The 13,239-nt window shown below is 45.3% G+C and overlaps 1 protein-coding gene across 1 annotated transcript in view; it reads right to left on the reverse strand.

Annotated features, from left to right (window-relative positions):
* The window catches only part of MRPS9 (mitochondrial ribosomal protein S9), a 1,138,074-nt gene that overhangs the window by 151,274 nt on the left and 973,561 nt on the right, over positions 1-13,239 (reverse strand). The gene's annotated exons all lie outside the window — the stretch shown is intronic.

Raw genomic sequence — 13,239 nt, forward strand, 5'->3', positions numbered from 1 at the left:
CGTTAATAAAGAAGGAAGTATAGCGGATGTAATCACGTCATTTGATCTCGCATGATTGATCTGTCAGTATCCATACCTCGAAATGCATAAGAACATCAAGGGACGCTGTAACTGCGGTGCACACTTCTGCAAGCTGTTGCGCCGACCCGTAACTGCATGCTCCCCCTTCTTCTTGGACTAATGCTCCATCGACTCCCTGAAACATAGGACTTTCATTAGTAATGAACACAATATTGAAAAAAGAAGACACATAGGAGGGCGACGACAGAAGGACATACCAATGGCTAAAAACGAAAGAAACATTGTGTGTAACAATCACGCTACAAGAATGCAAGATCTGATGATCTCCATCGATGGAACTGTCCGGAAACGTACCTCGAGCATCTGAGTGACATCTACGGTTGTCGTCAATGCGTTGGACTCCTCAGCATCTCCCTGAAAGACAGTACTTGAATTATTTTGGATAACAATAATTATAACTGAAAACAAAGACTAGAGGACGAGTACTGTGGTGTACCATTAGGTAAAATAATTACACGATCAATTAAAACTATTGATTTACATGCCTAAAACAAGTCAGTGTCAGAATAGCTAACTAAGATTACCCGATAGGCGCTTGAAGTGGCTGATGACTGCAATAACGACACGGATGGAGAATCTTCCGCCTTCATATTGAGTGGATACATAAATGGGGAAATTATTGTTAGCTAATGCTACACACTACCGCAAGGCCGAGAGATAAATACGTAAACTTGACTCACCAGTGGAGGGATGTGGACGAATAGAGTGGGAATAGCGGTTGAGAGCAATTTTCGCCTCGCTCGCGGTGTTTTCTTCTTTATTAGCAATGATGTGGAGTACATGTCTGGGCTAAAGTGCCTGCTGCAGATGCGGTATCGATCACCCCTCTTGTCCGCAAAGACTTCTAGGACTCTACTTTCTAGCTCAGAGGCTGGATATCCGCAATATCGGACCCATTCTCTTATCTGATCTATTGTCTTAGGGAAAACATGCATTATAGTACCTTCAGATTTGTTATGGGTCTTCGAAGGGCAACCGCCAATGGAACAGGCAGGCATTATGGAAAGTTCTGAAAAGTAAAGATCAACAATTCTCTATGAATACCAATGTGTTAAAACATTAAATGACACATAAAAGGTTCAATGCAAGGTCCGTTTTGGTTCTTGGAACTATACACGTTATTCACATGCGGATAAGTATTTCAATAACTTTCAAAAAATAGAAAAAGTAATTTGACTAAACTCAGAACATGTGACTAGTTCCTTGCATGTACTGTCGTGAACGAAAAGAAAACATGGATGCAATTTGATGACTACTAGCAAATAGATATAAATTAAAAAATTGGACGCAAAATGATTATGGTACATGGACTTACCTTGACGAACAAACAGTTAGATGCAGGGATCAGAGTAGTTTCTTGTCGTAGAACAGGGAGCAGTTCACAGGTTGCAAACTGACGAGTTTGCTCAAAGTGGTCACGGAAGTTCACAGAGACGAAGAGCAGATAACCAGCACCTTCACGGGTTGACTAGCAAAGCGCAAAGAAGTTCTCATTAGAAATATGAAGTGGGTTATAAAGAATTCGAAACAGGGGTGTGTTTGTGAATGAATGACGTGTATATGTCGTGGCATTATGCGGATTGCAGGGGGGCGTCCAGCGCGAGGGGGGATGCTTGGCAGGAGACACGGGGTCTGGAGGTAGACATGGGAACAACAACCCATGCTCTATAGACCACTTTGAAGTGTACATGGTCTTTGGCACCTCTTGGCCTTTATCGCTCCCTGACAGCTCCACTTGCCAGCAGCGCAAGTACCCTGGTGCGAACTGCCTTTGATAGGGCGGGGGGTGGATCGGGGCGGTGGTCGTGCAGACAAGACACAGGAAGACTCGTGAATGGAGACACACTTATGTGGATTGCAGGGGGGCGTCCAGCGTGAGGGGGGATGCTTGGCAGGAGACACGGGGTCTGGAGGTAGACATGGGAACAACAACCCATGCTCTATAGACCACTTTGAAGTGTACATGGTCTTTGGCACCTCTTGGCCTTTATCGCTCCCTGACAGCTCCACTTGCCAGCAGCGCAAGTACCCTGGTGCGAACTGCCTTTGATAGGGCGGGGGGTGGATCGGGGCGGTGGTCGTGCAGACAAGACACAGGAAGACTCGTGAATGGAGACACACTTATGTGGATTGCAGGGGGGCGTCCAGTGTGAGGGGGGATGCTTGGCAGGAGACACGGGGTCTGGAGGTAGACATGGGAACAACAACCCATGCTCTATAGACCACTTTGAAGTGTACATGGTCTTTGGCACCTCTTGGCCTTTATCGCTCCCTGACAGCTCCACTTGCCAGCAGCGCAAGTACCCTGGTGCGAACTGCCTTTGATAGGGCGGGGGGGTGGATTGGGGCGGTGGTCGTGCAGACAAGACCCGTTTGCCGCAGGGCCTCACCAAGGAGAGGCCATCTAACTGAATGTAAGAGGATGGCTGCAGGATCTACTACATGGAAGGCAGGGGGGTGAGTTTATAAATACCTCACCCTCCCAGGAGAATATATGGGGGTCATCTCTGTACCCGGTGCCCAAAAAGAGGATTTATTATGATCAACCATATTTATTATTTACCTATAACCATGTTTTGTAGCAATAAAATCCAACGGCTTTTTATTGCCAACGCTTGATGCCAACCCACAAAATAATATATGTATGACTGCTGCATATATGGGTTCAACGGTTATGTGGATTGAAGGTGTGCGGCCAGCGTGAGGGAGGATGCTGGCCGGAGACATGTGGTGTGACAAGACAAGGCACTGGAAGGCTATTCAACGGAGACACACTAGATTCATTTAAAAAATCAAAACAACCATTGTTAAAATATATGTTGGGCTTTATTTTAGATTTTAATTAAACATAAATAATAAACATTACACATTGTAAAGTTGAGGTTGCAGCACATCGAGGGAAAATCCGCGGTATTGTCCACTGTCACTGGGGAAATGTTGTCTAATGGCAAGTACCGCACAGGCAGGTATTACTCTCCGAACGCGGTGTCCGAGCCTCCCGTGAAGCCACCAAGTGAAGCAACGATAGGCCACCAGCCTGTACCACCTGTGAAAAAAAAAGATGCAAACTGTATTAAACTGACAAAACTTTCTTATCAATGTCGATTCAGGTAACACATGTCATTTTTCTTAGAAAAAAATTATATCTAGAAAATGCACTATATGGAACCAATTTACATGCGTTCGAATGATATGTAAATGTAATTTTATATGTGGGAGACGACCATGAAATAGTAGTGGCATCACTGACATCACAAACAGAGTATACTTACTCGTTACTCGGATTACGCGGACGAACAGTGCCACGAAGTTCGTGCATAAGCACCATCATCATCCTCAACACGGTCCGTGAGAGGCAAGCTTCCCTGAACTCTGGCAGCTCGGTGATGCATTGCGGACTTTGCTCGCCTTCCTGCAGACTTTGCTCGCTTTCCGAAATGTAGGCCAAGCACCCGGAATTTTCACGGCAGCAGCAGTTCTCCTCCTCAGTTGGCATTAGCTCGCACCGATTGCACGTGCACCAGGTGGAGACGCCGTCCATGCGACATGGTCCAGGCTCTTCATCCGTTGACTGGTCCTCCCAACTGCCGTCCGAATCCCCATCGTTTTCGCGTGCTTGCCTTTCCAGTAGTTCCTCCTCGGTGTACTCGGGCTCGTACATATACGGCATTATTGTGGCCATTGTGCGGTAAAGATAGTAAAATAATTTACAGAGATGGTACAGGTGTTCACACGGGCTACAAGCGGCGAAGGTAGCTGACCAGAGCACTGAAACGAGTCACAGAATACTCAAAGTAACACAGAGAGAGGAATGGAATCGAAAATCTGCTGCTGTGTGTTGTGAAACGGTCTGTTTATACTTATTGGGGAAAGAGGCGTCCTGCCATTTCCATGGCAACACGTCAATAGCTGAGGCGCAGCGATTGTTGACACGAGACGTGCTTGAAATGGGCAGTACGCGTCTGCTGATGTCAGGCTCAGGGGCGGGGGATTTGATTTAGTGCCGCAAAGGCAGGTGAGCCAGGTCGATGGGGCGAAATGATAGGATTATCACAAAATGGAGGCTGATTTCGAGTGCGATAATGGGCGAAAAGTCGGGTAAGGTCCATAGGAAAGTTTCCTACGATCTACCGATTTATGCTTACAAACACATGGCCGACCCGTAGGGACAATAAAAAAAAAGCCCCGGAACTATCCTTTAATTGCCACTTGAAGATGTTTTATGTTTTTCTATTCTTACCATGCATTTTATTTATGAATTGCTTTAGCTTCTAGCAAATGTGATTTAGGATTTTGCCACCTGGTAGGGTTACGAAGGGATTTAGTGTCTCTGTAAGTGATTAAAGTGTGCCTGGAAGAAGATGTCTTATGATGTATTTGTTTATTGAAATGCTATGAGAAATCCATTTAGTTTGAGCTTACACCAATTCAGGTGTAATGCATTTAGATTAGGCCTTCGACCATTTCAGGTGTCTAGAGGTTGAACCATTGAGAGAGAGTTGTGGTAGTCTATTGGCGATCAATGATTAGATGGGGTTTTTCCCTTTGTGGATTAAGAGAGCCCACCACAACAAGTGGTGGTTGGTATATGTTTTATTGTGATATGAGAAGTAAAATCTAGTGAGAACGTTCAAGGAGAGAGAGATTGACTTGTTTTTCACTTTCTGTCTTCAGGGGCAGCAAGGGGTTCTGCTCATTAATGAATAATGAGTAAATGAAGTGTATATTCTATGCATGTTCTGTTGCATGTTCGCATTCCCATGTGTGAATTAGGAATCCGCCAGGAACGGGGTTGGCTGAGTAAATGAGTATAAAACAGAGCTGCAGTATACATATAGAGCTGTTGTATTTAGAATTGTTACATGTGTAAGGAGTAGCCTCTTACAGTCTTACAGACCTGGTATAAAATAATTTGTTACAGGATGTTACACCCTTGAGTGTATGAGTTAGTGAACATAACGCCCAGTTGATAAAGACATTCCATTGTTCAGGGGAATCCTAGCACCCATTTTGGGGGCAGATAACTAACAGTGTGGAATGTTTTGTTTCCAGTCAGCCCCTAGGGAGGCAGGGTGGCCCAAACAACTTGGTGGTACAGGTTAACCCGACGACACTCTAATATAAAAGCACAGACCCTGAACCCACGCCTCTCCAATAGGCACAACTAAGGCAAACCTACCAAACATTCTTGTATCTTGTCCAAGCTAGTCTGACAGGGTGAAGGTCATGACCAGGTAAGAAGGGAGCCATGGTCCCCCCTTAACCTTGGGTAGGCTGCCTACAAGGACTTTGCCAGGGCCTGTTCTAACCCAGAGGCAGTGAGAGGGAGTTGAGGGGGTACCCAGTCCGTGACTCCCTGGAACGTTCATTGTTTTATGATTATCTTCGTAACCCTGTCTCTTACACAATACCTATCTGCCTCTATCCTGGCCAGCTGTCTCTTGATTCTTTTGCAGGGCAGCCTCTTCCAGAAGCCCAAAAGCCCTCAAGCAACGGCCGAGAAAACACAAACCGGAGTCGCCAGAGGAAATTAGCTGCCACAGAATGCAAGTTTAAAATCCTGCAGAGTTTAAGATTCAGAGACTCAACCACATCACCAGAAAACAGGACAAGACCGAAGGAGAAAAACAACCCTACCAGATTTGGAATGCAAACCTGGCACCAACAAACTGCTTCCCATGGCAGTGGAGAGACATATGGCCAGTGCAGGAAGAGATTGGCCCACCAGACTAGGAATCCAAAAAGGCTAATGGGAGCCTGGGGAAGGCACAGAGTAAGATAGGTTGGGTTATAAAACCCTGCATAGAACAGGCATGGATGAAAGGTGTTCGGGTGAGGTCGGGAGTGGAGATGGTCCAGAGACCAAGCGTTGGAGAGTGGATTGCCGAGTAGAGTGCTGAAGAGACTGCAGCAGTGGTGCGAGTGCAGGTAAGGCATTGTGTGAGAATGATTGGTGCCAAATGAGTGTAGCATTATGAAGTGCGTGAAAGGTGCCAGAAGAGTGATCGAGGGAGATAGGGGAGATGAAAGGTTGGTGGCTAGAGAGACTGAGGAGGAGCGTATCAATAACAGTGCAGGAGTGAGACAGTGTGACAGAGTGGTGGTAGTGAGACTACAGGGGAGTGTTTGTGTAGAGGAATTAATAATATCAGTCTGCTTTGACCGAGTTTCCAAAAATGAATACAATACACGCCAATTCAATAGCTGCATTTAGTGCTTTCATTATAAATGGTACAACCATGCATATGATTTCAAATCTGTATTTTTAAACTAAGTTTATCCCTTCCTATAATAGGAAACAAAATATGTAATGTATTCTGGAGGAGTAGTTGAAACCTCAAATAGAAATGGTGCTGGTCTCGAAGATAAACCTCAGGTTTATTTCAGTGTATGTTATTGATGCGTAGCAGACGTGATGCCAGAATCTCTTTGAAACCAATTTTAGAGCTCTTATAATGCAGTCGTGGAAGGTTTTATTTATGATAAATCATGTTGATCCAAGAGCTACACTTGGCATTTGGACCACTAATGGCGTAATTATGCATACTGCACTAAGCCTACACTTTAGGAACTGGAGCAGTATCTTGCACCTGATCTAGTTTTGCCCTCCCCTACCACAACACCTACTACAGCAGGAACAATGAAAAGTACCTCGAGGGAGTAGTCTCAACACTAACGAGAAACGTATTGCTTCCGAAAGAAAACCTTTTATTTATTCTTGTCTAACATTTTAGTGAATTGTGATGCATTGGACGTGAGCACTGTTTTTTTAGCCTAATTTTAGCCTCTCTAAAATGTAGCTGGGCAAGGTTTTTAAACTTTGTTGAAGTACTACAAGTTCTATACAAGCTGCTATTTATTTGTATTTCGGAAGAGATGTCTTAACATTGTAACCTAACAACCACATGTCCAATAAAGGTTGGAATGATGATGAATACAACATTTTAACAGGGCATGAAATAAATAATTGAACATACCTGTGAAAGATGGTGGTGCATAAAGCTCAAAAGGGGGGGATGTTGCTGGGAGAGTAATTGCTTCCTTTATAACAATTGTTCAATTGAATGATTTTAGTAGAAATGGGAAACAAGGACCTGTAAATGGATTCAAGTCCAGATCCACCCTGACTGCTGGTACCATGAAGTCAATGCTGACTTAGGAAGGCAGGTCCAGCATCAATAAGCAGTAGAGGGTAGGTCATTGGCAACTGTAAGCGAGAAAAAGGCTTGTATTGGCATTTGTGGGTTGGAATATCCAAAGTGGATTAGGAGTAGAAAACGAATAAGGCAGGGGGATTATGGACTCATGACCAAGAGAGAAGCTGCGGGTGCAACAGACTCTGATAATTGACAAGTGGGAGCACAGACTCTGAAGTGAGAGCATGCAACTTCCAAGGACTGTGTGAACAGTTTAAGGCTGAGCAAGGTATTCCATAAGAGGCCCATCGTCTGCACCCTAGAAATAAATAAAAAGATACCCTTGGGGACTTTTTTCTTTTAGTTTTAGACAGTGTCATGCTGAAGGGTTTTAATGAATTCACTCTTTCTCATTGTTATCTCTACTCTATAATATTGTTTAAGAATCTTTGGCAAATAGGCTGAAAAGTGGGATGGTGGGTCATTACAGTGCAAAATACACAGTGGCGCTATAAGCGGTGAACTACTATTCCTATGTGACCCACCATGTAGTGTCCCACTTAGACTAGAGGTTATAGAGCATTGGGCAAAGCTCAGGGATGAATATTAATTAGGAGAAGCCCTGTTTTTTCCAACTGGTTGAACTGTGGATGTACCCTATTGCGTTGCTTCCTTCGTTTACCTTCAAATGTGAATGGGTTAACCTTTGCATACCTGGGATCAGATTTGATCATCCACTAAAAGAACAATTTCTGAATAAGGTAGAACAAACTGTTCTGAAATAGAGTCAGATTTCTGGATCAAGCTCTCACTACCCATACTTGGCATACATTTATGGAAGGGGCCTCGAAGATAAGTCACTTCAGAGCAATTGATGAAATGCCGAAATTGCTGTGAGGTAATGTTAGATGTATGGTAGCCATTAACACTTTATAATCCATCTAGGAGGATGGAAGAAGAACGGTGCCAGATTTTGAAATGTATTACCTAGCATCACAGCTACATTTGAAGGTAGCTGTGGAGCATCACAGCTACATTTGAAGGTAGCTGTGGGAGGTAGATCCCTTTCTGCAACCGGCTCCTCCCACTGGAATGGCCTTCCTTCCGCCCTTCGACTTGAGCCGCATCATCTAAAGATCTGGAAACATTTCAAAATCTTCCTTTTCTCCTCTTCCTTCCTTCTCCCCCTCCAGTGCTAATTCTCCCTCTGCCGCTACGACTGGGGACTGGTCCCTTCAGAGTCAAACAGGGGTCAGACCACCCCCCACCACTCCCCCCTGCATCCTTTTTGCTAGCACTTGCCCTCTGATTCCCTTTCCCCCCCGACTAACCCAACTTGGTCCACCCTGCCCACTGCACTCATCCTCCCTTTCCCCCTTTTTTCCCTTGCACTTGCCTTCTTTCCCCCCCAGTACTTCCCTACCACCTTCCCAGGGGGCGTCCCACTTCGCACTTTTCCCTCTACCCCACTAGCCCCCTGCACTTACCACCTCATTAAGCATTTGCACAGTAGGATTGTCACATGGTCAATATAACCGTCTTTTGTTTTGTTGTTATTTCCTTGTTCTCCCCCCTTCCCCCAATCCTGTCTTGTGGCGCCTGGAAACACTCATGTATAGGCGCCATACAAATGTCCAATAAAATAAAGTATATTGCACACAGTTAGATAATCATCCAACTATTGAAAAACAATTTGTGGGTATGTACTGCCTTGTCAGCACACTGTAGGCAGACCAGTGCAGGTGTATGTTTAAAGCCTTGGGGTGTAAAATAGCATATGGTTAGAGGGGCCCACTGAAACTGCTACCACATTTTGTGAATGCATGCAATCATGTAGGGTTGCGAAATTGGTTCATTGGAAGATGGCTTACATCAATGCGAGGTAAATTGCTTTTTTACATTTGGGAAATCATTCTTCATAATGGGATACCAAAAGGAAGCTTATGCCAATTTTCTAGGTTGTCAAGAGCAGCCTGCAAGCACTGGTTGGCCTTCCCTGAAGAACCAAACAAGTTAGATAAAACAAGCCTATGTAAGGGCCACAATGCTTTGGACAGCACTGAGAAACAGAGACAGTCCAAACTAGAGAAACATAGAACCTGGAGGGTTCCAATCATTAAGTAGCAGATCTGAACCTTGTCAAGCACCATGTACGAAATGGGGTATTCGATAAAGGAACCATATGGAATCAAGGTTTGACCTACAAACATACGTGAGGGTTGTGAACTGTGTTTTGATAAAACAAGAACGTTGTACAGAACCAAGTCTAAATTGGTGGAAGTGTATAATGAAAACCATTTCTTCCTGCAGAGAGAAAAATGCAAATGACAGAGTTCACCTACAGAATCCACAGAGGTGGTGAACGGTGTTTTGCAACATTGATGAATTTAGGAATCCTATGGACAAATGACCCAAGTGATTGATACTGCTACAGCCTCCTTTTTGTTGGGGTTTCCCAATTGGTTTGGCCAGTTAGAGGTTAGGGTTTGGATCAAGGACTGCTTTCTTTTGGATACCATTAGTTTTAGTTTATTAGGCAGGAAAGGCCCCTCATAGCGGTAGAGCTAGATAGGCATTTTTTTTAAAATTTAAAACCCTTAACTTTGCACATAATAGTCAGTTGTTCTTCTGGTTCACCCCATATGGTGTTAGAGTGGGATGTGGACAACCCGACACAGTTGTCACACGTAGTAGAGTATCACCCGACATCCATATTAACATCTGAGATGGAGTTGGCCCACTCCCCGGTAGAGTTCAGACTTGAACACCCTTAATGGCCAGATCTTGTCACCACTCAAAAGGTTGGGCTTCACCTTCCAACCATAAACGTCCAAGGCCATCCTACCCATCAGGAAAAACATAGATGGGATTAATGAGCAACTCTTTAGTCTCCATGACTACTGTATCCCCAGGAGAAATAAGGCTATAATTTCTTTAGACCTTCAGTTAGCGGTCCCCACCAGTTCAGTAATATATGTGAGCCTGCTTTCAAAAACTTGGCAGACAAATGGTCTAATGGGGTTACCCATTTTGCCTTGGGTGGGAGAGTTGAAATGTAGCCTCCTGAATTACTCTTCCAAACCCATAAGGATCCAGTTGAAAGACTTGGTGGGGTACTTAATATATTCGGTCCTCCTGGAAAATCAATCGACCGGAGAGACTGGTATAGAGAACCTCGAGAGACAGCGTATTAGGGCAAAACCCCTAGAACATTTTTCAGTACATAATGGGTTGTAGAGTGAGACCCTAACCTTAATAAAATGGATGCCAGACTTACCACCCACTCTGGAGAACATAGGGTCCTCTGATGTCCAAATAACTCTGACTCCTCCCCAGTAGAGAAAGAAAACCCTGAGAGTCGCGAGTGCACACCCTCTCTATCCTGCCACTGAAACGGTTTCTCTGCAGACAGCAAAGAGTAAGAAGGACAAATTACCCCTCAGAATGTAACATGCTGATCAGAGGAGTTTGAGACATCCAAGCAGTTGTGGGGAGTCTAACCACATGAGATTCCCTGAGATAGTGAACCCTCTAATGATACTCCTGATGGAGAAATCATGGAGGATTATACAATGCCACCGCTATCTCTACATCCCACCGAGGGACACAGAGGTTATTCGTGTGGGGAATTCAGAGATCTCAAGAGAGGCTGTCCCCTTAATTGTTTGTCTCCTCCCACCCTCCAGACGAAGTCTAAAAAGTACCAGGGTGCCCCAGATAGAAACTCCCATGTTGTCTTTTGCCACTGCCCTATATGCCCAGGCCCTCCAAACTTGTGAAAAGAGGGTCAATTTTATTCTTTCGTAACAGCAGAAAATCACGAGGAGAAGGCAAAAAACATCTGTATGCGGGACACCAAACCATCTATAAGATCCCCGCCACCATCCAACAGCAGAAGGTTTGGGCTAATCTGGATACGGGGACTAAGGGGCGTGCCATACATGCAAGATTAATACCCTTGGGGTGGAGAGTTCCGCCAAACGAGGAAGTTCGATGCATCCATGGACACACCGAAACTCCACCCCCCCCTCCGCCTCTCCCCAGATTAGAATACCAATAACTATCTTGGGGACAGAGGTGTATATAACAGCTGCCATAATTCCTCGGCTACCTGTCCAATTAATTCTAGGTAGCGACGTCCCACAATTCCATCAGTGCTAGCCACAGATAGCCCAAGGTAAACTCCCCATTTGCCTGCGGCAATCAATAAATTTATCATTTGAAATAAAGGAAGAACCATCTGCGTGGACTTGGGGAAATAGCCACCAACAATATACAAATAACTCTGAAGAGGAGAACCTCTCTGTAAAACATTTAAATGGGAAAGAAGGAAATGTGAACCTTTTGAGTCATGTCCTGCTTCCCAAACAAGGGTGAGCCTCTCATTTAATGGGAGGGGTATGTGACAAATCTGGACTGTTCGTCCTTTCTCCCCAGAGGGGAGCCACCCCCTTTGAGGCTAGGGAGGTAAGCTTGCTAAGCAAGATGCTCACTAGTTTATGGAAAAGCGGGACCTAACTTGGGAGTGACTTCCCTTTTGGGGACAAGGACTCCCATTCCGATAAGCAGCTCTCGGTCCAGACAACATTATCTTCCTACATGGGAATTTGAAAGACTACTGTAACTTCTGTTTTGAATACATTTGTTTTGAAACCACCAAACAGTGAGAGTTCTTCTATCTCTTTGGTTTCAGGTTACAGTCGAAGAGCATCAACAGAACCCTCTTATCTGTGATATTACTTTGGATTCACTAAATAGTGACGGTTCCTCAAACTCTTTGGCTTCAGGTAATGCTGGATCTTACCTGAATGCAAGTCAAAGAAGGACACAACCTTTTTATTTCGGAGGACATACATAAAACCAAGAGGAACTTTGAATCAGGGAGAAAGAATCCTACTCAGGGGCAAGGTTCTGATGAGATGTCCTAGAGGGGCAGAGCCACGCTGGACCGCGGAGCCAGGTGTGGCATGTTGAGCGAGCAAGATGCTAGTCAGCCGCTGGAGTCCTGACCAACCGGGAAGCCAAGGTTGGGAAAGAGAGATGGAGAAACAACCATCTCATCTGCAACCACAAGAAAGCCGTGGTGGGCCTGGGACCTGGTAACCAATGCCAAAAGCAGACTGCAGAAGGAAGTCCGGATCTCAGAGCTCTGCAGGAGAAATGCATTTGCCGGTGAGACGAGCAACGGTGGGGAAGCAAATGCACAATTGAGAGGTACACACATTGATAATCAAGGCTGGGGAACCAGATAAACCAGGGTAGAGAGACATTATGAGTTACTAACCGTAGTGACTAACGTACTCTTAGTCCTTAGTCCCCTTTCCTCCATACTGCATAGGCGTCCCTTCCAAGGGACAGAGACGGAACCATTTTAACCAGTAAAAAACCTTCTTCCCCCTTTAAATGTGCTACCCTGACTCTGCCCTCTGGCGCCACACCTCTTTCCCCATTGACGTGTCAACAATAGATTTTACATTGGATAATGACACCAGTATTATTAGGGGGGAGGTTGGTGGGACGTATGGAGGAAAGGGGACTACGTACGTTAGTCACTACGGTGAGTAACTTATAATTACTCTTAAGTCCCATCCCCTTTCCTCCATACTGCATAGACGATTACAACTGAATGTAGCCCCAGGGAGGAGAGGAGAGGAGACCCTCCTTAAGCAAATGGGTTCCTGAGAACTGCCGGTCCGAAAGCTGCATCAGATCTAGAGCCAGCATCCAAACAGTAATGCTTGCAGAAAGCCGAGGGAGAGGCCCAAGTGGCCGCCCTGCATATGACTTGCCAAGGGACATGACGCTGGAATGCAATGGCCGTTGCCTTGGCCCGGACTGCGTGGACATGCATGTTGGCCGGGAGGGCCTTGTGCTGGCCCTCATACGCTTCTTTGATGGTGGAAACCATCCAGCGGGATATGGAAGCCTTGGAGGCCTGAGAGCCTGGTCTTGAGCCTCCGAAAGTGACAAACAGGCCGTCCGATTTGCAGAAGTCCTTGGTTCTGTCCAAGTAGAATTTCAG

This window comes from Ambystoma mexicanum, chromosome 7p, assembly GCF_040938575.1.
Source record: "Ambystoma mexicanum isolate Mex_15411 chromosome 7p, UKY_AmexF1_1, whole genome shotgun sequence".
Lineage (NCBI taxonomy): Eukaryota > Metazoa > Chordata > Amphibia > Caudata > Ambystomatidae > Ambystoma > Ambystoma mexicanum.